At 37.3% G+C, this 27687-nt stretch overlaps 1 protein-coding gene across 8 annotated transcripts in view; it reads left to right on the forward strand.

Annotated features, from left to right (window-relative positions):
* ARHGAP24 (Rho GTPase activating protein 24) overlaps positions 1 to 27687 on the forward strand; it is a 750039-nt gene that overhangs the window by 582964 nt on the left and 139388 nt on the right. The window contains exon 1 of one of the 8 annotated variants that reach the window (XM_078068888.1): positions 444 to 467. The exons of the other annotated variants lie outside the window; for them this stretch is intronic. The gene's annotated coding sequence lies outside the window, so the exon portion shown is untranslated. Of the gene's footprint in view, positions 1 to 443; positions 468 to 27687 lie in introns of those variants that run through there. 8 annotated transcript variants of the gene reach the window in all.

Genomic DNA, 27687 nt, shown 5'->3' on the forward strand with positions numbered 1-27687 from the left:
AGATTATGGTTTAAAGAGTACTGCTGGGTTAGCAGATTGGCTCAGCGCCATTGGGGGATTTTCAGATTTACCGCTTCTCGGACTATTGTCTCGGCTCTGATTTCTGGACTCAGAATCTCTTGAAAGGCAAAGTGTCTGGAGTTTAGGGTCTTTCCTTGTCGGTCCCTCCAATTCCCATATACTCTTTTTTTGCCCGTGTTCATCTTGTGGCGACCTTGTGAGACTCAGCGTTTTTACCTGAGCTCAGTGGCTGGGGAGCCCACCAGTGCTGGCGAGAGAGAGGGCAGTGGTTTCCATTGCTGGGTGATGGAGTCATGGGAAAAACTGCAGCGAACCAACCGAGAGTAGGACCGGAGCCGGGCTCCAGTGTGCTTTAAGCGGCTCAGGACGGAGCAGCTGCTCTGTCTCCCAGCCTGCAAGTGCTGCCTGCATTTGTCACTGACCACTGAAGTGTGTGTTTGTGCAAGGTGAGAGCTGGGGGCTTTCTCGTTAATTTGGAGACAGATCACCAGGTATTGCTGTTTATTGTGTCTGATAATTTGGGGATGTTGATATCACCACAAAGCCAGGACCTAGACTGTGTGTGGTTTTATTTATGCCCTTGTTTTCTGTCACGATCCATTCAGTTCTCTTGAGTGTCCAAATGGTGGCAACGGATTGGACATAGTACTGTCTTACAGTGAAACGTGATCAGTTTAGTGCCGTTTTCTTGGCGTTTTTCATTAATTGCTGCTGCCAGTTGATAGAGCGGTTCATAGACAGAATTCCCCGGGCTGATCTAAAAGCGTATGAAAAGTGCTTCAGACCTAAATCTGAATTGCTATTTTTGGAGCTCCTGCGGTGGTGTATTCTTTGCTTTACCCACATTTTAGTGGTTGAAACTTTGCAGAGAGCAGAGTGCCTTGGGCTCTGATTTGGTGATAAAAGTAACTGGGGAGTTTCTGGGTTTTTGCTTGTCAGAATGAGAACTTTTGCTTGGCCATTGCTCTGTGTGTGTGTGTGTGTGTGTGTGTGTATGCATGTGCGATTAAAAAAATTCTTGAGAACCAAAAGAAACCCAAATAATACTTTGCTATATTTTAATGTACTTAAATTAACCAAATCAGCTTGTCAGGCTTTCATTATCAGCATATCTGAATTTTGGAACTTCACATTTTGAGTACATAAGGACAGTACAACTATGGTGTGCTCTTGTGAAGGTATGTGGGGGCACGGAGTCTGTACTCACTAGGAATCCAAAGGAATCCAAAATGTGCTCTGGGTAAGCTGACAGGCCTTAATCTTGTACTGCTTTTATATGTTAGCTACCTAACTGAACCTATACAAAATATGAAGGAGATACTCTGTATTCTTGTATCTAAGTACATATACAGATTTATATTTATGAAACACATGCTCTAGAAAAGGGAAACATGGGAATTTGGTATTGTATAAACAGAGTAGCAAAAAAGTTCAAAAAGCTATCAAATTTTACAAGGAAGGAAAAGGTAATACATTAAGATGAGGAATGATTATGATGGGATACCGAAAAGTACATCAACTGCTCAAATTTTTATGTCTAGTGAAAGAACAATAGCATATTTAAGGAAATTCAGAGTCAGCAGAAATGAAGCCAAGAGCAAAAATTCTTAATAAAACATGTTGTCAACCTGTCTCTGAATGTACTCGTCTGTCTTAATTAGCTTGAATTCTGTTGCCAAGATTGATAAAGTTAGAGTTAAAAAAATGCAAATTTTATTCGATTGGTTTCCATTTGGGTAGATTTTTTTTTGAAACTAATAAAGTATAATAAGCTATATTAAAATGCAGTGAACATTAAAATTGTTCAAAGCACTTTGCAACTAATATACACTCTCAAAATCATTTGTCCCACTTTTTGCATTATGTCAGTTGGGAAGAAGGGTCTAATATTCTAAGCTAGAATGTCACCTGTTGTTACGTACACATGTACTGCTGAGTTCTTTGGACACTCTCGTCATAGTTTCTTGCTTTCAGACTGTGTTAGAGCACTATGGAATGGTGAGCCGACAACACCTGATTCTAACATGGTCATGCTTTCTGTGTGAGTTAAGAACAGCGATAGTTTTCATTTGACAGATATGGAACTTGAGGTGTACAAAAAATTGATGATTGGCCTTTCCATATTGGAACCTATCCTACCCTTTTCCGCTGCCATAATCCAAAATGTGGCTACTTTTTAAAAAAGTTTAATATGACTTAATTTCTGTGACTGAAAAGATGTGAAGGGGGGGCCTCTTACCTCTGTTTTATAGATATGACGATATCTGCATCTCTATGATGATCACAGTACACTGTGTTCAAATGTGGTGTCCATCTGTACACATGGTCACCCTCCATGCAAAAAGACTAGAAACTTAGTCATCTATTTCATGAACCATAATCAATGTAAACAGCCAAAAAAAAAAAAAAAAAAGCCTTGGGTAGCGTCTGCGTTTATTCTTTGGATAACTAGCTTACTGCGATATGCAAAGAGGCTTAAAAAGGTTTAGAGATTATAGGTACTGACCTCAAAGTGCATGCCAGTCTATTCAAACACATTTAGTTCTTTTTTCTTGAGAGAGAGAGAGAGAGAACGCTCAAGCACCACGGGGTGGGAGTGGGGAGTGGGGATCCTAAGCAGGCTCCACACCCAGCACGGAGCCTGACGCGGGGCTCAATCTCACAACCCTGAGATCATGCATGACCTGAGCTGAAACCAAGAGCCAGACCCTCAACTGAGCCACCCAGGTGCTCCTCAAACACATTTACTTCTGTGCCATTAAGCTCTCCTAGCTAAAGGAAAAGATTAGCCTTTACTTATATATTTGATAAGCATCTCTAATTTTTTAGAAAGCTTAAATTTAACGTTCTGTGTTCTTGGTTTTTCTCTCCTTCTTTCGGCTTTATACTTTATTCTAGACTTTAAAATTGCAAAGTCTTTAATTACTGAACCTTCTTTCTTTAGACCTACACTCAATCTCTTCACCCTGGGCAAGAAAACAATTGTGATTTATCTCCTGGGACTGGGGAAAGACCCACTTCCCCTGAGATCAAGAGATGACTGCCCATTCTGAGCAGGAAAATGGGGTGGTTGTTGGGAAAGAATGGCTGCCAGGCAGGGTGGGAATGTCTCTTGTGCCCAGCATTTCAGCGATTCCCGTGTTCCTACACATCGAGTCTGTAACTAGACTTGGAAACCTTTATCAACAGTTGTTGACACATACCAACATAGTTACACTTTCACAAAGGCTTTTGGTAAATTGAGATTAAATGTGATTTGTAGTACATGGGGTTTACTTAAAGTGGTATCAGTAGTTTTTATGTTTCTTTACCTTAGCATTAAGGTAATTAAGTTCTCTTCTGCTTACTAACTCCACACCACCCCCCCCCCCCCCCCGCCCCACCAAGTAGTGTACATTCAGATGAAGTAATGGGCATTCACAAAACTTTTAACTCTTACTTCCAGATTCCTTAGTGTAAGCCTGGGTTATTTGGCGATAAGAAACTTGGAAAGCAGGGTTTGTGATATGACTATTCCTCTGTTAGAATATCCCTCTGAGGCCAAAAAATGTCCTGACAGTCACAGGCTCCTTAGTGGGCCACTGGACTTTGAGAACTAGGCAGCTGGAGTTAGAGCATATGGCAGCAGGTGATTCTCCCTTGGAGACAGAGACTAAAAACATTGTCTACAATCTGCTCAAAGGGTCTCATTATTTGTCTTGAATCCAGGGTCTACAAAGGAAATGGAATGTGTATAGTCTGGTTGTTAGAAGATGGATTCAAATTGTGACTGCCTGTCATCCTTGGCCACCATAGGAAATACCCACCAACGTAACTTATCTCAAATATGTATTTTACAAGCCATGCAATTCCTGTTTTTTTTTTTAAACCTTAAAATTATTTTTGCCAGGGCAGACTTCACATCTGATTCTAATGTCTATCAGGTTCCCCCTTTCAGCTACTCTCTAGCATATACCACAAATAATTTTTTAATGCTAATAACTAGTTAAACTCTTCACATTCTAACAGCCAAATGATTCTCATCAATATGTAATTCAAATAATCATGAGACAATGTATTTACAACTTCCAAATATTTCTAATGGCCAAGAAACCATCAACAGGAAATCATTGCCAAGTTTCTTATTACAGGTATATTGGATATTAAGGGAATGTTCAAGAATTCTACTCCAACATAACAAAATTAATAGAAAGAGACTTTTATATGCTCCCTTCTGATAGAGTACTTTAAAGGTCAACCTGCCTTGAATATTTTGATGATAAAGTATACAACACTGGAGGCTATCCCTTCCCTATTCTCTTGTAGAATGGGGTTTCGCTAGACTGATAACTCTTAGAAGAGCATGTCAGTGTGTGAAGAGGGATTATTTTGTACCTATAAGACGATCTCTTTTTCTTTATGTTTATGTAAGAACTATGCTTTTCAATGCAAGTTTTATTATTTATGTATAGTGAGACCAATAGATCAGGAGATGATTATCATTGAAAAGATAGTTTGTGACTCACAGTTCCCAAGGAGGAGGCACAGCATGCCATGGGGTGGGGGTGGGGGCACTTGGGGAAGCACCAGGCAAAGCAGGGTAGGCAGGTTTAGGATTGGCTAGTTTGAATAATTTCAGTAGGCTCTGGGGTATTAGGGACTGTCTCTAGTTGTCTGGGTACCTGGCCCTGAGGTGGTGAGGGCGGATGGATAGTGTCCCAGAGGGAGAGCCTTGTAAGAGCCAAAAAAGGCGTTAGGTTATGAGCTCTGGATTGGTTTATTTGCATATGAAAGGTATGCTCGTAGGTAGGCCTTTTTACTATCTTTAGAAATTAGCTAACCATGGGAAGGGCAGTCTCTCCAGAGTCAGCAGGACCCCAGAAGTCAAAGCATCCGAAGTATAGAAAATAAGAAGACATAACTAAAACAAATGAACACTCCCAAACAGGAATAGATTACTTAATATCATCTTGCCAAGTGTGGTGTTTACCTGGTTAGTCCATTATGGACAACAATCTCTTGACACCAAATGCTCCCTATCGATTCAGGCAATCCTCCTAGTGAATTTCACAGATGTTTCTGTTTCATTACTTTGGTTTATAAATTCAGTGCTTTAAAACAACAAAAGGGTTGAAAATAACTGAATCCTCTTTACTGAATAATTAGGTATATTTTCCTTGTCCTACACCGCTAGGTGTCCTACACGATATTACTTGATTTAGAGACTAACAATTAATGCTACCATATTAGGGTTCTGGTAAAACTTCTTTTTTTATTTTGTTTTAACACTAGAATTATTAAAGGATAACTTTGTCTTTGCAACATTCCCCATTCACCTTTGGTTGGGATCATCCTTTGGCACACAATAGTTAATAAATAATTGTTAAATGAACAATTAAATGATGAAATCAACCAAACTCATTAGCAGAATTTTCTTCACATTCCTTAAAAAGCCTTTTAGACTGTTTCCAGTCTGATTTTCATAATAATGAAATTCAGAAAAAAAGGAGTAAAATTGATGATTATTTTGTTCAAACAAAAGTTGAACCTCCTATCATTTAAAAACATCCATAGCCAAACGTGCCTTTATAAGCAAACATAAAATGTGACATGGGACATGCATAAATTGAGTAGCAATTCAGTTTCAACTGAATTGGCAAATGTAACTCATAATGTCCCTATTCCTCAAGCCATCAACAATGTACAGAGAGATCAAAGAACTGTTCATAGTTGAATAGGATAATTAGTTTATCAAATTAGAGTAGATAAACATGTGCTAAAAATAGTCCATAATCAAGGAAGGACAAACCTCAGAAATATGGCATTTCCCCCTTGCACTATTTCTCCTTTCCATTTTTAAACATTTAGGAAAGAAGAAAGCATATGTATGGTGTTTCAGTGGAATGGATTTTTTTTTTTTACTCCCTATTTAATTTCTCCATTCCACTTATTGAAATTCCTTGCAGGAATTTAATGTGTAATAAATATGTAGCTTAAAAACAGTGGGGAAGGATGAATGAGTCGACAATAGGTATTGGTACAACTAGGTAGCCATTTAGGGAAAAAAATGTTTATTCCTTTACTCCAAAATAAATTCTAGAGGAGCTGAAGATTTAGATGAAAATTATGAAACAATATGCATGGAAGCAGAAGGCTTTGGTGTGCTAACTTGCACAGAGTAGATGCTGTACCGACCACGTCCCTAAGCAGCTGTATGCAGGGGCAGAGATGGCGTTCTGCCACTTGGAAGGTACTTAGACTTGATGGCCATGACAGTTATTACCATAGCAAAAGGGAGGCATGTCCACATGGTCCTTTCTCTGTACCATCTGCCCCCCATCCTCTATGTCATTCAGGCACCCAAGTTTCTGAGATGAAGGAAAGCAAAGATATAAATGTAAATCTGATTTCTTTTTTAATTCCAGAGCATCATGATGCTTTATGTTTTATCCTGGAGCCAGACAAGTGTTAGGAAAAAACTGTAGACTGGTTTCTTGCTCTTAGTTCTTCTGATTCCCAAAGCTGGCATTTGACTGAGGCCTCAAAGTAACAACACTCTTCTCTGGTATCGGCAGGTTTCTGGTTTATGATTTCCATTGGTGTGACAAGGGAATGAGACACTGTCAGCTGCATGCTGGCCCTTCTGAGTTGTTAATTAGACTAGATTGAACCCATTCAAGGGGCATGTGCTTGGTGGGAAGCAGGAGGGCTTCCGCTGGAAAGATTTTTCCTTAGGGTCTGTGGAGTCTCCCCTTTTTCACTTCCTATTCCTTTAGTTGATTTCTTTATCCTGGCATTCCTCCCCTTCCATGACCTCTCATACCGCCTCACACCGTCCTCTGACCTGGATAAAAGAAACACTTATGTCATTCACGCTAGGTTTCTCAGACTGGCAGGCCGTTAGGAGCAATGTGCAATGTTCCTAGCAACAGATGAAGGCAAATCCACAGCACTTCAAAAGCCTGCAGGCATTGAAAAATCACAGAGGACTACCTAGTTATATTTGAAACTTCTGCTTTGTGGATATGTGTGTATTAGTTAAGAAACCTAGAAAATTTTTAAAGTATTTTTTTGGTTTATTTTTAATAGAAACTTGGGAGGTTTCTAAAACAATCATGATGAATTTAGTCAAGACGCTGAGAGTGAAGGCCAAATGTGTCTAGCTAAAATCTAAAAGTAGGGCATATAAAGTTCACTGGCAGTCACAGGAAGGTGATTTTAATTACCAGGAATAGCTTATATGTGTTAATAACACAAGCACTGGGGCAGTTAGATCTGTTTTGAAATCCATGAACAAGTTGTTTGACCATGGGAAAGTTATTCAACCTTTTAAGTTTCCTTTTTAACATCTGTACTATTAATATAAATCACATATTTTGAGGTTAAAATGACAAAATATGTATGTGGATTTGTCTATAGTAGAGGAAGTCATCAAAAAGCTAATCAGTATAGATTATAAATGGAGATGTTTTAGCAAATAGGACTGCCATGATTTTGTGGAGAAGTGAATTTTTTTCTAGATCAGGAAAAAGGATGAAGTTGGAAAAGGTTAGTGGGGAGAATAAGGCAAAAAATAATGAGAGATAAAACAGGGAAAATCTATCACAAAAAGTGGATCTGATTACCATTGTGTAACTTCCTTCCATGGAAGCTAACACAATATGTTACTCATAGTGCACCCTTATTTATGTTTGAAGACTGAATGAATAAAAGAAAGAATGAGACAGTAACAGTAATGGTGGAGGGAACTGGAAAGTTGTATAAAAGAATGTTTTAAAACACCCCTAAGATGTTGTATCTGAAGTACACTGTGTTTGTCAGATTTATCTACAATATTAAAAAAAAAAAAAAAAAAAATGAGCCACCAAACCAAGAAGAACAGGTATGTTAGTTACACAGTATGTGCTTTATCATAGTCCATAAAATGAAAAGAGTGATTCTTTGAACATGCAAAGGAATGACACACCTGTCAAATCAGAGAGAAAGAAACCTATGAAGTCAGCATGGTTTCTGGTAGAAGTCAAAGGTGAACCCAGAGCCCGAACTGGAAAGAACATTAATCTTAAAGAAATGTCAAACTGAGATGAGGACCTCAACCTAGAGATCATTTAGCATTTGGTGAGGGTCAAAGAATTATCATCCCTTGCTTTGCTTTATTTAGTTTCCCCAGGCCTTGCCCATTAAATGTCAATAACTCCCTCCATTTATTGTGAACACTCAAACACTCCTCTGCTTTTCCAAATTCTCCTCAAAGTAGTGTTCCCACCCCCCAGTTGGGAACCACAGAGAGTATAAAAAATAAGACGAACTATATTCAGAAGTGGCCACGTATCCAAGAACTTCACATCCTTGACTTTCATGGATCTTGGAAGCATGTTTTTTGGTTTTGGTTTTTGTTTTACTATTTTAAAGTGAAAGCAAAGGTCTATAATGCCTTTTAAGTAATTTGTCCTTTTGCTGAGGAATGTGCTTTGAATCCTGTTTGTTATAAAACTGATTTGGACGGACTCATCACTTAACTAGTGAGTGAGATTAGCTTACCTCATGCTTGCCTACACCTTTGCATTTAAGTCTGTGTGGGCTGTTTTTCCTACTTGTATTCATTGCCAATTTAATTACTCTCATAATACGGTTTTCAGAAACAAACAAACAGACTTTGTTTCATTGTACAAACTGCGTCTGAAAACAAAGGCAATTGGTAGGGCTGCTAATGAAGCGCAAAGGATGCGAAGAGGTAATATTAAATGGAAATTCATAGACAAGAGCAGTTTTGAATAAATTATGGAATTCAGCTTTGGCAGTATTAGTAACCTTTGTCAAAATGTGTTCACCATATGTGCCATAAAACAACAGCAATAACAGTAGAAAAATGGTTTGTAAATTGTTTTAATGCCTTTATAATTGACTCTAGGTCTATATTTACAGAATTATTAAGGGGCCACTCCACGTTTTTAGTTATGTTCCATTTTCTGAAGAAAATGGTATGTTATAGAAGTATTTGAGAATTTAGAGATTCACAAAAATCTCAGGATATGTTCCTTGAGCGTGTTAAGAGTCAAATTTGTTGGTTCCTAAGGGGAACCAACAAAAGATACTGTGAATGGTAGATTTAACTGTTTCACGGTTAACACCTGCAGTAGCCATAGGACTAATCCAAACTTTCCTCTTTGGCAAACCTGAGAAACATGACCTATCCCTTCGTGTTACCTTATCTGTGTGTGGGATGTTGTTCTCACATTCCTCACATTGTACTAAGTTTAGTGGTGCACTGAAATTTTCTGTATGTGTCAGAGAGGAGAAACAGAAGAGTGTCAGGGCAAAGTTGTGAATACAGTAGCTGTATTACTTTCCTACGGCTGTCAGAACAAAATTCCATAAACTGAGTGGCTTAAACAACAGAATGTACTGTCTCACAGTTCTGGGGGCCAGAAGTCTAAAATCAAAGTGTTGGCAGGTCAGTGCTCCATCTGAAGGTGCGAGGGAACGATCTGTTCCAGGCTTCTTTCCTAGCTTCCTAGTAGCTTCAGGCATTTCTTAGCTTGTAGATAGCTGTCTTCTCCCTATGTCTTTTCAACATCTTCTTTCTGTGAGTGTCTGTCTCGAATTTCTCCTTTTTTCTTTAAAGATTTTATTTATTTGTCAGAGAGAGAGAGAGAGAGCACAAGTAGGGGGACCGTCACGCCAGAGGAAAAAGCAGACTCCCTGCTGAGCAAGGAGCCTGATGCGGAACTCGATCCCAGGACCCTGGGATCATGACCTGAGCCAAAGGCAGACGCTTAACTGATTGAGCCACCCAGATGTCCCTCAAATTTCTCCTTTTAATAAGGATACCAGTCCTACTGGATTAGGACCTATTCTGTTGATCTCATTTTAACTTAATCATTCCTGTAAAGACCGTTCCTATTTCCAAATAAGTTCAGTATCTGAGGTACTTGGGGTTAAAACTTCAACATATCTCTTGGAGTGGGGGGAGGGGGGCACAATTCAATTTATAACCTTGGCTCAAAAGAGGTGATAATAAGGAGAGATCCTAGGAAAATTCAGAATGCAGGGCTGGCTGCTCCATGACCTCCACACTCTTCACCATGTGGTCAGTGGATCACTATCACCTCGGAGCTGGTTAGGAATGCAGAAACTCAAGCTCCATCCTAGGCCTCCCAAGTCAGAATCTGCATCTTTACCTACATCCCCAGCTGTTTCATTAATGCATTAAAGTTTGAGAAGAGCTATTGTAGCTCATAGAATAAGAACTTCATTCTCAAATGCCAAGAAAGAGAACCAAAAAAGAACAGTGTTTATGTGCAGAGGCCCCATTAATATGTACACATAGCAAGTAGAAGCCATTATTCCAGCAGAGCTACGGCACAGTCATTTGTAAAGGAAATATTGATCGCAGGCTAATTTTAGGAATTAAATTTCAATTATCATTAATTTCCCTTACTGTAGATTATCCCTCGGGAGTGAACTCAGAAGATCATCATAAGCAGAGATAGCTCAATTTCTTGTTCCTACACTTACTTTGTTTATGTAAATTGCTTCTTTTCTGCCAAACTGGTCTACAATATGAGTTGACCTAGCTAGCTGAGTCATACAACTTAATCCTGAAATAAGGCCCTTTGAGGCAACAACAACAACAACAACAACAAAAATTTTCCAGCACCAGGGAAAAGACATTTGAGTTTATAGCATCATCTTCTAAGTGATCAAAAACACGTAAAGTCTTGCCTAACTAATTTCTCTGCCTTCCGGTCCCGTAGTCTTTGGCACCCCTAAAAGTGTAATTCAGCCAGAAATTGTAGTTGTAGGGTTTATGTTACATGAAGACAAATGGAAAGATAAAACTTTAAAATAAAGGAGGCAGAGTTAATTGTCCTAGAGTCAGCTTCGGCAAATGCTTATTATAGCAGGGGAAAAATATGGCTTCCTGAGATGGAGTCTGAGGGCATGTTCTCATGGGCTTGGGGACTCGAAGTGACATATGATTGCCCACAGAATTAAAATATGCTCAGGAGGAATCTGCTGCTCTAAAATCCAGGATATCAGCCAGTATGCACCATGAACCATATTCTGGTTGCATTAAAACTGCCATGTTGTGGATAATATTGTACATAAATTTCCCTATATGGGAATGAACCTTTGAAACTGAAAATTAGAGAACTCTTGATAACATTTGGACCCTCTTCTCTTGATACCTATACTTGGTTAGATTCCTAGATAAGCACTGGCATTTCTGATCTGTTAGCTCTATCTATTTATTAAGTAGTAAAACCGTACTCTGAAAATTTATTAGCGCCATGATTTAATTGTCTTGATGATCCTTTCTGCTAACATTCTTTCTTTTTTTTTTTTTTTTAAAGATTTTATTTATTTATTTGAGAGAGAGAGAATGAGAGAGAGCACATGAGAGGGGGGAGGGTCAGAGGGAGAAGCAGGCTCCCCGCTGAGCAGGGAGCCCGATGCGGGACTCGATCCAGGGACTCCAGGATCATGACCTGAGCCGAAGGCAGTCGCTTAACCAACTGAGCCACCCAGGCGCCCTTTCTGCTAACATTCTTTCTTGAATTTGAATTCATTCTTTCTTGAATTTGAAAAATGTCAAGACGGAATAGTGAACATGTAGTTTTACTGTGCCAGCCACTTTCCTGAGTGCCTTGTCTACTTAAATATACTTAATTCTCACCACAGTGTTATAAATTGCAGATGAGGAAATTGTGCAGATGAGGGAATTGAGGCAGACAGAGGTTACATAAGTTGCTAGTCAGTGTTGTCCAAGTCAGAATTCCAGTTCCAACTTGAGAGGCCTGTGCATAACCACTGTGGATACCGCCTCTCAAGAGAGACATGTAATCATTCTGAATATCTCATTAGAAGGTCAAAATAACTATTTAAAATGTGTTTTTAAAATCTTGTATTGCAACAGAGAATTACTACTGCAGATGTGACCCCTCTTCTTTTGGAACTGTGACCTTCCTCAAGTGATATATTTTAGGTACATTTCCTTTCAGTTATAAACCAAATAAATGTTTTCCTTACCCCCCTCCCCCTTGGTTCCATACCTTCTCCATTTAGCTTTGCCATGTACCTGCTGCCTCCTTTATTCACATGAGAATGCACCTTGGATGTTTCTACTCTTCCTCTCTTTGCTTCTGCCTCCAGCTGAATTGAACTCCTCACTTTTATTCGCTGTTGTTGTTCTGGCCTATATGCGGTTCTGAGAAAATCATAGGCCATTTGCCACAACCTGAACATTGTCCGTGGCATTCCCACAAACAACTAATTAACTTAAGTGGCATGTAATAAATTTTTTTTAAAAAGATTTTATTTATTTATTTGCCAGAGAGATAGAGAGCACAAGTAGGCAGAGAAGCAGGCAGAGGGAGAGGGAGAAGCAGACTCCCCGCTGAGCAGGGAGCCCAATGCAGGACTCGATTCCAGGACCGCGGAATCATGACCTGAGCCGAAGGCAGCTGCTTAACCGACTGAGCCACCCAGGCGCCCCTGTAATAAATGTTTGATGCCTGCTTAATTCCAGAAGGAAAGGGAAACACGACAGTGACAATGAACTAAACATAGTAACTACTCCTATTGCTTTGGGGAATCATAATAAAACAAGATAGACTCAATTGAAATAGTTGCACAGATGATCTTAAACATGAAGAATAGCAATTTATAAATATGTATTGCTTAGCATAGTCCTTACTTCCAAGTACCTTTCTCAAAGAGGAAAGTGTATTCTTGATTAAAATTTGGATATCAGAGGGTAGAAACTTTCTAGTTGTCCATACCTTTTTATTGATATTATTTATCCAAACTTGAATCCCTGATAACAGAGTTTATGTTCACACAGAACCTCTTTATCACTGCAGATGAAGCTTTAAACCTGCATTTGTCTGATTATAATTCCAAATTTTTTAAGAATAAAATGATTTTGAGAATACAGTAATTTCACTCTGTTGACCAAGAAGATGCAAAATAAATGCTTTTAACTGGAGTTAATTTAGAAGCTATAAAGTACATTTGTCAAGAATTCAGTGACCTATATTAAGTTGGAGAAAACAGAACAAAACAAAAATAAAAAACACATGACAGAATAAACTAAACTTTGAAAACAATACTTCAGAAAACTAGTGCTGGGGCACCTGGGTGGTGCAGTCAGTTAAGCATCTGACTCTTGGTTTCGGCTCAGGCCATGATCTCGGGGTCATGAGATGGAGCCCTGCACTGGGCTCCATGCTTAGCACAGAGTCTGCTTGAGATTCTCTCTCCCTCTCCCTTTGCCCCTTCCCCTGCTCATTATCTCTCTCTCTCAGATAAATGAATAAAATCTTAAAAAAAAAAAAAAAGGAAGAAAACGAGTGCTAATTTCACAATTATTCAAGGGACATGAGGAATCATCTTTCCTGAACTGCATTTTAAATCTTGCTTTAAGTAGTGAGCTTGTGTAATTAAAGGCCATGAAGAAGAGATACACGTCAGAGTAGACACTGAGCCCAGCAACCAGGCAAGGTGTGACGAAGTGAGTGGCCCAATAGTGGCCCTGTGCACATAGCATTAAACTCACTATTCTAATTCCAGTTTATATCTCAGGGCTAGTTATCAAAAATTGTATGAAATGTGTGAAGAGGAACTTTCTTTTTGATCCATAAAACGTTACGAAAATGAGTTTCAAATGTGAAAGGCAGTAGGGATCTTGCAGTTCTCATCTTTTTCTCAGTGATGCATTCATTCTAGCATACATTTCTTTATTTCGTCATGCTTCATGGTCCTGAGGTAGAACGTGTTGCAGAACTTTCTGTTGTAATTGATTTCATGGCAGTTTTAAGACATGTGATGTTTGGTTAATATGAATGAGAAACAAATATTCAAAAGCTAATGTTTTAAACTCCGTTGAAATAAATATACATTTTTCAACATTGGTATAAAGTTGGTTAAAATACATAGTTTTCAAGATGCATGCCTCTGTGCCTTTTAATACAAATTCTTATGTGTCCAAATGATGTTATTTACTGAAAATGGGAAGTATGGGTAGATTTTTAAACTCTGAAACCAACTACTGATGCCTCCTATTTTAAGCAAATATAGTACATTACAAAATTTCCTATTTCTACCAGATGGACAAAAGTAGAGGGTGTTATTTTCATCTGTAACAATAATTTCATATAATTCCACATTTTTCAAGATAAGTTCTTCAAGGAGGAAGTAGTAATGGAAGAACTCTCTTTTGGGATTCCTTGGACACCAATAATTTGGGGCTTGCATGTGATTGAGATGATAAAAATAATTACACTAGACATTTGTTTATCCAAATACAACTCTATGAAGTGGTCATAGTATCCTTTCTACTTTATAGCAAAGGAAACACCAGAGTTTTAAAAAGATGGAATTACTTCTCCAGCTATCAAATAGCAGAGTCTAGGTCCAAACTCAACTGGCCTTGAGACCCAAGAGGCCAGGGGCTCTTATATCAACCCTCCTCAGTTCAATTTTATAGCCTTCCAAGGAGCCTCCTGCTGAAGCCTCGACCTGTGTAACACTGCTGAATGAAATGCTTTTCCTGAATGTGTTCCATATATGGGTATGCACAGGTGGGGCAAAAGGAAGACATTCTCACCTGTGTTTCAGACAAATTTGGCTTTACGTATATTGCCATGTACATAAAAATCTACCAATTGTATATTAGACTTCTGTGTCCACTTTCATCTGAAGAAAAATTTCTACTAAAAACAAACAAAAATAAAAGAACAAACAAAATTACCGCTATAATGAAAGAAAATGATAATATTAATAATGTCTAACACATATGTACGACTTATATAAGCCAGGAACTATTCCAAGTAATTCTTATTGCTACCCACTGAGATAAATTCTATTACTTTCATTTCATAGACCAGGAAACAGAAGAGGTTAAATGACTTACTCAAGGTCTCAGCTCGTAAGGAATGCAGATCCAGGCAGTCTGGCTTCTGAATCTGGGCTCTTAAACATTATGCTATGCATCCTCCAAACTGTGGATAATAATAATAATAACATTAAAATAATAACAAAAATAATAAATAATATAGTTCTCACTACGTACCAGGCTCTATTATAAGCTTTTACACACAAGCCTGCTTATGTGGCCCTTTCCTCTTATGTAAAAGAGAGGAAAAAAGAGCAGGAATATGCCTCTGAAACAATAGAATATTTCAGACATAATAAAAAATGGGTTGCCTGTTGAACATATATCCTATATGTAATGTACTTGAGTGATATAAAAGGAGATGCATGTGTACCCCTCAAGAGGAAATTTCAGGGTTCTTTTTTTAAAATAAATGCATAACTAATATCATTCGGGTGTTTGGTGATTGCTTGCCCCTGACCCTGACTCCTCAGTTGAGTGCAGTAGGAAGTAGATGGAAACTTAAGGCCCATGTTTACTCTATGTGCAAATCCAGCTCTCTCTTTCATGTGGATGAGGTTAGAGTACAGGCTCTGGAGTCAGGACATGACGATTCAAATCCTGGCTCTGTCTCTGCTACCCGGGTGATGCTGGGCAAGTAACTTAACCTTTGTCTCTTAGTGGCCCCATCCACAGATTGGAAGGAGTCATATTTTACATATCATCTGGCTGTCTTGAGGGCTAAACGATGTAAAACATTTTCGTTGTTGTTATTACAACACAATAAATGAAGTCCTCCAGGTCCATGATATAAAAGCTCATATAAAACTTTACAAAACTGCTACTTTACCTCGATCTAGTGCCATAAAGTGAGGCGCAATAAAGAAAAACAAGTCATGAATTCAACCCATGAGGAGAACTGGCAAGGCGCATTATATACACATCAGCTGTGGCAAAAATAAGTCAACATTGTTTGTAGAAGGCCTGTGATGTCTGGATTACCAGCTGTCTGGAGAAAGGAGAACATAGCTTCCTTTTTTTGTTTAATGTGATCTGCCAGCCAGCTGGTATTGGGGGGAGAGTAAGGGAACGCATGCTGAGGGAGCCTCCCTCTGTGCCAAGTGCATTGTGTACCTTGTCTCATCTGGCCCTCCCAACTTAATAGTCAGATGGCATCACTACCCCTGGTGCACACACATGGGAGCCTGAGACTTAGGCAGGGCAAATAGCCCAGCCAAGAACCCACAGGTAGTAAACGGATTCTGATTGCAAATTCAGTCAGACCATACTTTTGACAGCTCTTGATAATGCTAAGTAGACTCACCATTAACCAGTCGGAGTTAGCACTAAAAATCAAAAATTTCATATTAAGAAACATCACATATTACATTAAGGTATTTAAAAAATTGTATGATCTACAAATGCTTATTTGTAAATGGCCTCTAGTTTTTTCCCATTAATGATTTACCCCAAAGTGTCTGTGGCTTTCATTTCCATTTGTTCTCTCCCTTTATAACTCTTCATATTTTTTCCTTATTCCAAAACTGTAGAAGGGATGAATATTATGTACCCGAGTAAGAAACTTTTAAGTGTATGAAAAAAATTTAAAATGCACAAGGTTAGAAATATACTAGACTTCCTTCCTGTAAGTATCCATAGGAAATGAACCCCGGGAAAGTGTTAAATTTGTCATTATTGAGTCAAATATACAAGGTACTATTAGAATTTTTATGACTGCCTGTAAGTTTTTAAAAGATTAGGTTGGTGGTATAATAAGATTTTCTGTTTAGGTTGATACTGCCACTAAAATGCTAGATTAGTCAGATAGTTCTTTTATTTTTTCTATATGTCTAATACTGTAAAAATAGATTAACAGAATTCGTACCGGGCCATTTGTCAGGAAACCTGCGTTCTAGTTCTATGTCCTGTCATTATCCATGATTTACAGGTAAGGAGAGATTAAAGAGCTAATATCCAAATGCAAATGCAAATAACAGGAAAAGCAAAAAGAACTCATGATAAAAAAAAATTTGATAGTAGATTCATAATTTTGAACTTTAAATCCTTTGACTCATCCATTATAGACCAGAAGACAGATATTCCTTAGCTAACATTCATATTCCTTAGCTAATAAGTTAATCAAGTTTAACCAAAAAGAATACCAAAAATGTTTGACCACTAATTCCAACTGATCGAATAAATCTGAACTCAGAGATTGGTGTATAGGAAAAATAAGAAAAAAAATAAATTTTCCTTATAAATAACTTTATATTTTAAAATAATTTCTCACAAATATAAATTTGTGTATATTCATGGATAGACATTTTATGGAAAGTTTGTTCATTCAAAGCTAAACCTTTCTCATGAATCAACGTTTTTCACGGGATTTTAAGTAATGCTGGAGGGAAATTTTCTTTAGCATGCTTTGTTCTGTAGAATTAATAGTGCAAATCGAATATGACATGGAAGTTATTACAGTAGTATTAGATGGAAAAGATAGGCAACTGTACCTAGAGTAAAATTTAATTGTTTTCAGGATAAAAATTTTTCTACATTGTTTTGTGTTCCTAGAATGAGAAAAAGATGTATGTGCGCATGTGTGCACACGCACATGCATGAGAGCATGTATGTGTTTATACGTGTACGTGTTTTGTGAGTGAGCAGGGTGGAATGGGAATGTGAGTATTGACACTGGCCTTTAAAAAAAGAGTAAAACATTCTATTCTATGAGATTACATATATATTGAACTTAGCACATTAAGGTGTGTTACAGAGATGGGGGATTAATTCGTGTTAAAGGTATAAATAAATTATAAATTGTTATAAATTTAGTCTTCAAATCACTTTCACTTAAACTCAAGCCTAATGAACAAGGGCTTCATCTCTAACAAGCATCTGAGAAAGTACATTGGTGTATGAAGTTGAAGGCTTACAATAAGTCAATAGAATCAATTTACAATAAAACCATATTTTACCATGGCAAAAATATAATTTTGTCAAAATAAAGAGTGCTATGAAATATCTGAGAAACCCATTTGTTTGTAGAAAAATAAACAAAAATTAGAAATTTTTTGCAGTTTAAGCTATTGACTATAATGCAATATTCTAAAATCATTGACTATGTATTACTGATTTCTGTTACAATCTATTATAGAAGCTGATGTTGATGCAAAATGTACATTGAACTATGTCTTTTTTACAGCCAAATGTGTGAAATTTTATCACTTAGACATATTTTAATTAGGTGCAGAATAATTAAATAGTATGGATTATACGAAGAGCCCCAAAATGTGGTAACCAGATGACATGTTTTTAAATCTTTCCTTGCTTATGAAAACGTAACAATGGATCCTAATTGTTTACTTTCTTTGGGTAAAGAATAAATGAGATGACATACATAATACATAAGCTTCTCCCTAGAATACTGTAGATTATTCATTATCTTTATTGACATTGCTGTTATTAGCAGTTTAGTATTATTATAAGTTGTTACACGGAATGGTACAATAGGGAAACTTTATAAAATGGATTTAGGACTTTATAAGAAAGAAAAAATGGTTGAAGACTGACATAAGATCCTAGAGATACAGACTCTCCAACAGAATCTGCTGGTTGAAGGCGAGGACCTGGCCGTGCTACTGTTTGTTGCATCTCTTAGCCATGGCTCTGTACCCAACGTCACATTATAAGCCATTAATAAATATTGATTGCGTGGATGTATAAAACATCTTCCCTAAATTACTAAGTGTTAACTTAAGCTTCTTTGTAGTGGTGTTTTGAGATTAGGGGATTAAATAAAAACATTTTTAATCTTCCTTCGATTCCATTGTGTAGTTGTTAGTAGGAATTTACACACTCACACACACATCATAAACACAGTTTTTTGCCAACTAAAAAAAGTACTTAAGCCCTGTATTTATCTAAAGGAGTAGATAAGAGGATATTTTAGACCTTTCCTAAATAATGGCTTGAATTGTGTCCCATATAAATTATAATGGCAGTTGTGCTTTGTGTTTTAGATAGTTTATGTGGTAGTCAAGGTCTAGGAAATGTTTATTCGTATAATGAGATTGTTGGTGCACCTCAAAATTTTTTTTTTTTAATTTCAATTTTTGGTCCAGTTGTAATGTGTTGAAGCGATGATAGCCATAGTGAATCTTAGGGGACTTAGGGGGAGTGCAGATGTATGTGTGGGAGGTGGGTTTTTGGAGATTGGAGTGGGGTTAGTGGAACCAATGGCCAATTTATCCCTTCAAATGTTCTGTTGCATGGCCACAATTTGACAGATGTATCATTGATCAAGAGGTTGGAAAATACTAGTCTGTATTAGTTCTACCTGGATTGTTTTATATTTTATAAATTTTATGACTTCCAACTTTAACCTTGCAGCAAGAGAAAAGTATATGCCACTATCAACAATACATTTTTTTTTCCTTTTGCAAGTCAAACTTATTAAACAGTATCTGGGCAATAAAGGAAACTCCATTTTAACTTTCTTAGAGAAATTATCTTTATCACTCATGGAAATTTTAAATGATAATTGTGATTCTAAATATCACTTAAATTGTGTATAATTTATGTAACCTATATAAAAAGTTTATTATGCATACGAGAACTTTATTATACACACAGATTTGAACACCAACTTGTGTTGTTTTTAGTCAGAGGATTTTATTTACAATGATCCTAGAGGTTGTTGCTATTGTCTTCATTGTAAAGATTAAGAAAATTAGACCTGCAGAGATTAAGCAGCTTGCTAAAGTCACAAGGCTAGTAAGTGGCAGGGTTCCAATCTAACTCGTATGTCTTACTCTCAAACTATGGAAACATTCATATATACATCAATGTAATACATTACTGTATATTTGTGTACATATTTTGGAATTAAATACAATAGGATCTTCCCCAGGACTCTCTCGTGCACAGGCTCTCTCTCTCTAAAAAAACAAAAGCAAAAACAAATTCCCTCTCCTTTCAATACAAATTTTGCTTCTACATGCTTAAGACACAGCAGTGTTTCTCATCAGCACCCACCTCACTCAGGGAGAAGAAGCAATACAACCTCCTAAGTTAAATAAATAACAAATGCTGAATTGTGCATTGGGAGCCCCCCAGCTATGTTAATAGAGTTAAGAAAAGTTAAGTAAAAGATTAACAGTTCCCATTGGTGGGTATTGGGGTAGAAGAGGACTCATTTTTTTCTGAATAGCAAAAATTTTGAAGTCATTAGAAAAGGTTATTTAGCTACTAAGAGGATATAAAGATTTATTGGTGATTATACTTTTTAAAGTAAAAAATATGATCTTTTCACCATTCTGTTTATTATTTCATTTTTAATGGAGTTGTTGTAGACACCGCTAGCAGGTAAAAAAAAAAAATCTGCCGTCGCACAGCACTTCGTCTTCACCCCCTGCTCTGCTCTCTGTGTGGTGAGAGAATGGGCAGCTCAGCATTTCACGGTCATATGTCAGGATTTCTGATTAATGGTGCTTTTTGTTGAGAGATACTACTTTAATATCTTACCTTTTCTACTGCTGTAAAATGAGTCAGATAGTACAGCATAAATCACCTACTGTCAATTGTTAGGGTGAGGAAAGTGCTTTTCTGAAGTTGACACTCTGCATTTCCTATTGGAATAACTATTAAACGATCAATTAATTTCCACCTAATGATAATGGGGTCATTCTCAAACATCACAATGTGGTTGTTAACCAACTTTCACTCTACCTTGTTATCTTAGATAAAAATAATTTGTCAGGATTCCAATACAGTTTTCATCACCATGCTGTGGATATCAGAAAAAAAATTGATTTCTGGCCTTTTAATTAGGAAAAGCAATGAGGAAACAAATTTGCACAGTTTGATTTATTTCTGAAATATAGTTAAATGGAATGTTACCCTTCAATCAAAAGACCAGCTTTAGAACTATCCCATCACTTAAACTGCAGAATCAGATTATCAGAGCAAGACTTACAATAACTTTACCACCAGTTTATAGCCCAACTCTTGCAAAGGCCAGACTATAATTCAGCCAAAGTACATCTAAGTTCATACATTTTTCTGAAAGATCTTGAATGCCAGTTTGTTTTAGAAACCAAGGGGAGAATTTTGAGGACACATCCATTTATAAACTATGTTGGGAATTTCTGGATGTCAGATTTCTACTAAAATTTTCTGGAGTTTTTAAAAGTTAAAACTTAAAAAAAAATCTAATCAGTGCATGTCTACAACAGTCTAATACTTCAGTATCTAGATTTTACTATTTATTGATCTGCAATGATTTTCTACTAAAAAGGATTAAAGTATCACCTGTTTTTTAACCCCTAGAAAATTTACATAATTTGTTTACTCATTCACTTAGCAAATATTTGTTAATTTGTACTATATGATAAACACTACTGAGTACTGGGGATATAGCAGTGAATTAATCTTGCAAACTCCTTGTTTTCAATAATTTTACATTCTAGACACAGAAGATACATAATTATAATGTATTATAGACATAAATAATGCTTAATAAAATAAATGTAAAGCATGCCAGGCAGTAAGGGCCATACAAGAAGATATAGCCAAGTAAAGGAGAGACCAAAGAATGGTGGAACAGGGTACTAGTAGGTTGGAAAAGACACACCTCTCTGAAGTGAATTGTGAGCAGAAGCCTAAAGGAGCCTGCTCTGTAATGAGCTGTCTGGGCAGAGGAAAGCAGAGATGGATAGGTTCAGAGGTGGGAGTCCACCTGGCCTGTTGGAGGAACTGCAAGATCAGTTTGGGAGGCTGGCAAGGTCAAAGATTACGGTACACACATAGCCCTCACTGGCAATATGTGATGATCTTTTTATTCACCGCAGTGGAGATCAGGGGTCAGGATGTGGTGGTGTTTGGAGGGTAACACTGCCAAGGATTCAATCACCCACCCTCCAGGTGCGGGTTTAGTAGTTTCATGTATCCCAGTGCTGTAGGAAAATTATGTTTGTTTTTCAGTTGAAGACATTTCACGGTAAGTGAGTCTAGCTGTGTTATATGTGATCACACAGTTAGTAAATGGCAGAGCTAGTAGTCTAATCTGTGTTCTGTAACCTTCCTCCCCATTCACCACACTATCTCCAGGGAGGCAAATCGGCTGTGCCCATTTCTTCCCCAAATCAGAAACACATGGGCTGACATGAACTGTCTCCCATTTGTAGGTTTGTTCATATGAGATACAAAATAGCCCAATTGTCTATTTATATGCATGTTTCTAAATTATCTGTGTGGAAAGGAAGACAACTGCACGAAATGATGACTGCTACAGAAATCCTATCCCTATGAATTGAGATCTCAGATGCAATATAAAATAGTATTTTAAATATACCTGACAGATAGCCTTGTAAATTTACAGAATTTAAAAACTAGAAAATTCATTTCCCACGAACTGAAGACTTAGAAATACTATTTAGACTCAACGGCCTTTTAAGATAATGGTGGTGGTGTGGTGTTAGCCACTGTAAATTCATTGGGAAAAAAATGATAAAGAGCAAAATTCTAAGAGTAGCAAACTGGTCAGCCTTGTTTTGTGAAAATTGCTATTTCTTCCCTTTTCCCAACTTTCCTTTCCCTTTCTTTCCTACTTATTTATAAATTGAAGGCGTTATGAAATATTGTCTCTAAGTCTCCTTCTGGAAACTTCTAAACCTCCACAAATCCACCTTTCTCCTGCTCTTTTTCTCTCTTTTTTTTTTTTTCTTTAGCTGAGAGAGCCAAGAAGCTTCTTAGTTTAGTGACTGTTTCTTACATCAGGACAGGTCTAAAGTGGAACTGGAGTCATGCTGAGGCAGTGAGTGAGCTCAGACATCTTGCATACACTTGATCCCTGGAGTACTGCCACTTGAAATGGTATTTTCAGGGATGACTTCACAATATAGGAAATAGATATTCAACCATGCCTGCCATTAGTTCCAGTACCCAACAGGCATCATTTCTGAGAGAAAAACAACACCACCAGCATTTGTAACTTTGAAGTTCTGAAGTTGTCCTAAGAGCAAAAACTATTTATAGGACTTTCATGCTTTTCAAGGTCCTAGCTTTATGTTGTCTTTGTTTTGTTATTATAGAAGTAGTACCAGGTGGCCAGGTGTCATTTACTTTGTGTGACCTACAATGAAAGTCCTGAAGATGGCAGCTAATATTTAATTTTGGTGGATTTCTGTCGTTTTGGAAAACAATTTTCTCTGCACTATTTCATTCAATAGTCACAATAACCCTGTGAGTTGGTTAGTATTAAATGATTATCCCAATGCATTCATACATTATTTGTGTACACCTGTGACCTGTGTATCCATAAGAAAGTGAGAAACTCTTAGCTAAGAGACCAACTAAGTTCTTCAGACTCCAAATGCACTCCTTCCTTCCCTAAACTGCATAAAACTTAAATTTGATGTGTTGGAACCAAACATGACTGGGGCACATAGGAAAAAGACCGTGAAATTAAGCTTAGACATGCTGACCCTGTATTTGAGGGATAGTGATCAACTATAGGATGGGCATGTCTAGGAGAGTCTACTAGTCTACATGAAGAGTCTGAGACTCCCATGATGTTTTTCAACAGGATGCTGAGACGTTCCTGTGCCCTCAGCCTGGTTTTGGAGTTGGCCTCTGGAAATGATTATACTGTCCCCCATATAAACTCAGTTTTTAGTAGCATTGATTGAGCTTTGGGTTCTTATGAATAAAGCCGCTATGAACATTCATGTACAGTTCTTTTTGTGGCATGTGTTTAGACTTCTTTCAAGTGAAACTTAGGAGTGGAACGGTTGAGTAATTTTCTAAGTGTATTTTTACCTTTATGAGATACTGGCCAACTGTTTTTCAAATGATTTATACCATTTTGTATTCCTACCAGTATATATGAGAGTTCCACTTGCTTCACTTCTTTGCCACCACTTGGTAATGTCAGTCTTTTAAAAAAATTTTGGTTATTCTAATGGGTGCTTAGTGGCATTTCATTGTGGTTTCAATTTATATTTCCCTAATGACTAATGACATTGAGTTATCTGCTTATGTACTTTTTGGCCATTTGTATATCTTCTTTTCTCAACTGTTCAAATATTTTTGCCCATTTATTTTAAGAGGCTTGTTATCCTCTTATTAGTGTATTGTAAACATTCTTTACATATTTTGGATAGAAGTTTTTTTGTCAGATACATGTATCATGAATATTTTCTCTCAATCTGGAGCTTGCTTTTTTGTTTACTTAACCGTGTTTTTCTAAGAACAGAAGTTTAGTTTTGGTGAGTTCTAATTTACAAATATGTTTATGTATTAGATGAGATGAAAAGTTACAGAAATGAAACTACAGGTATTATTTACCAGAAAAATCTGTATGTAGAAAAATCATTTTGGTTAAAAAGTTCCACTATGTGTACATATACAGAGATGAAGATCTGGAAGGACATACACTCATGTTTTGATTTTTTTAGTTTTGCTTGTCAGCACTTTCTTACTTTTCACAACATATATGTTATGCTTTTGTAATAAAAAAGGGGGCTTTTAAAAGGAAATTATGTAAAGTAACAAGTGAAAGCAACTCTCTGTTCTTCCTTTCCAAACCTAACCTTAGTGATAAGCTGTAGCATTTTAGTACATTTTTCTATGACTACTTTTATGTATATAGTTAATGTATCAACAAAAATATCATTATACTATACCTTTTCTCAGCAACTCACTTTTTTTTAAAGATTTTATTTATTTTTTTGTCAGAGAGGGAGAGAGCACAAGCAGGGGGAGGGAGAAGCAGGCTCCCTGTTGAACAAGGGGCCCAATGTGGGACTCGATCCCAGGACCCTGGGATCATGACCCGAACGAAAGCAGACACTTAACAGACTGAGCCACCCAGACGTCCCTCAGCAACTCACTTTTTAAAAACTTAGTATAGCCTACATATCTGCTGGATAGGCAGATTGTTCCCATTTGTGTTGTGCTGTAATAAGCAATGGCTCAATAGGCATCTGAAATGTACAATTTTAAAAAGTCAACATTTAACAAGTATTGACTGAGCATTTGTGCCACACTCTGTTCTAAACATTGAGGGTACAATAGTGAGTAAAGCAAAGCTTCTGCTTTTCAGGAATTTACTAGTACAGGGTAATGAACAAAACTATTACCAAGAACAAATTTCCTTGATATTTTAATACTGTTAGGAAAACAGAACAAAAAATAGACACAATAAGTATTTATTTTCACTTCACAAACTACAAGGAAAAGAACTACCAGGAAAAAAAATACAAAAGTAAATGCATAATGTATCAAGTAAGATTCCTAGAATAAAGTATCTGAACTTGATACCCTCTGAAAACATTGGAATGCCTTGCATATACTTCACTTCTCCCTGCTAGTTTATTTAAGAATAAGAAGGCATGAGTTATAAATCCAAATGAGTCATTAAGATCAATTATTTTACGCATATATTTTGGTTTCCTAGAATTCATTTACTCTCCCTCACAATCCTTTCACTTCCTATTCAGAAATGATCCCGCGCAGTTTTAGTTTCAGCCTTTTCTTAAAGAAGCAAAAACCGTTAGATCCTTATTCCTTCAGCCCAGTAGAGATAGTGAATAAGCATATGGATTATTTTGACAAATTTGGTGCTGTCTCCCAGTTGGTAGATACAGGATAGGGAGAAATGGTTGGAAGCTACCCACTTGAGCAATGGTTGCAGAAGAAGCAATAGAAGCAGGTAAGTTGCTGTGGTAGCCTGGCTACCATTACTCTGGATCCCCGCTTCTTAAATTTTATCTAATTACTTTTCAGTCCCTCTGAAGCTCCGAGGCTTGATCCATTGATTCTGAGCTCATGACATATTCTAATAATTCTCCTTTTGCTTAAGCTGGCCATTTTTAAAATCTCTTTTGCTTGCAGTTAAGAACTTTAAGTGAAACATATATTACTTTTAACTTTTTCCTCAGTGACTACCACAGAATAAGTTCTTCCTTACCACAAGAGTTGTGAAAAATGTGGAATAAAAGAACAGGCACTCAGACTCATGCCTTTCTTCAATTAGTCACTCATTTCCATAACACTCAAGAAATATTATTAAATGCTTACTGTACAAAGCACCTCACTAAGCTTTAGGGAGTGAGGGAGACAACTCTAATGTTTACGAAACAATAACAAAGCAACCTGGGAACCTTAGTTGGTCTTCAGACCACTGAGCTCACGGTAGATGACCAACCCATGCATATGGTGTTTTACTTGATTGATATTCCTTCACTATTCATTTAAGCCATTTTATTATACATAACAATGTTTTCTACCATTTCATTTTGAAATTCCTCACTTTTTTCAATGAGAGGATACAATAAATGGTGTCTGATGGTAATGTGATGTATTTGCTTCTTCTTGCCCTTCACAGCAGTCGTATTTGCCTGAAAATGAATAAATGCTTTATGTAACTAAGTTGTGTTCATGCAGACAGAGGGTTTTCAATAAATTAAAACAGAGTGATCCATGCAAACATGAAGATAAAACATTACTTGATCTATTATGGCTCCTCAAATTGACTTTGCCTCTCTGGGCAGAGCGACTCAAAAAGCAGTGCCATAGGAAAGAAAGAATTAACCAGGAAGGAATGAGAAAGGATGGCATTTTAGGCAGAAGGAAGACCATGTGTAGAAACAGAAGTGGCAAGGTCACTTGAGGGTCTAGAAGGATCTGGAAGAGTTTACTTTACCTGGAGAGAGTAATAGGGGTGCATCTGGTAAAAATAAAGGTAAATGAAGCAAGAGAGATGTGTAGATGCCAGATATCAAAGAACGTTTCACACCAAAAAGACTGAGCCTCAAGTACATATGAGCAATTCATACAATTCATATCCTCCTGCTAGTGCTTGCTTGGAGATCTTAAGGAAAGTTCTTTCCTTCTTTCACATGTTACTACAAGCCTTTTATGGTCATTAAAACATAGGTTGACCTGCTGTCATGAGGAGAAAAAAGTGAGGGGGTGGAGATCTAATACCCACTGAACACACACACACACACACACACACACACAACATACACATGATGTGCTTATGCCCTAATTGAGAACAGCTTGGCTTCATGTACTGCACACTATACAATCAGTTCTTCAACCACAGTTACTAAGAATTGGATATGCCTTTGGATATCCCTTGAGAGTTAGTTCATGAACTTTTTTTTTTTTTTTTTTTAAAGATTTTATTTATTTATTTGAGAGAGAGAGAATGAGAGAGAGCACATGAGAGGGGGGAGGGTCAGAGGGAGAAGCAGACTCCCTGACGAGCAGGGAGCCCGATGCGGGACTCGATCCAGGGACTCCAGGATCATGACCTGAGCCGAAGGCAGTCGCCCAACCAACTGAGCCACCCAGGCGCCCTAGTTCATGAACTTTTGACATCAGAACTTTACAGAGATTTACTTAAAGAATGTTCACTTATGGAGCAAAGATAGAAAATAGTGATGTATTGATGAAGAATCTTGGCAGATAAAAAATAAAAGTCCTCAATTAGCACAGCCTATTTTAGTAATAAAAATCAATTGTTTAAAACACAATGAACTTTGCAGCACAAATGCTGAAATATTTTCCCTTTGTAACTAAGAAGTAGAGTTCCATATGATTTTTTCTCTTCAGATATTTAATGTGAGATCTAGGTTCCAGCATTTATCTCCACAGATCTGTGCTAAGAGCTAGGATTATGGGGGCAAGTGAGGTTTCCAGGCCAGCACTACATACTCTGAACTTCCCAGGTATGGGTTCATATATTTCAGTGCATGGAGTATTTTTAGACAGATTCTTCCAGCTTACTGTACCCTGGAGTT

Source organism: Halichoerus grypus, chromosome 3 (assembly GCF_964656455.1).
Source record: "Halichoerus grypus chromosome 3, mHalGry1.hap1.1, whole genome shotgun sequence".
NCBI lineage: Eukaryota > Metazoa > Chordata > Mammalia > Carnivora > Phocidae > Halichoerus > Halichoerus grypus.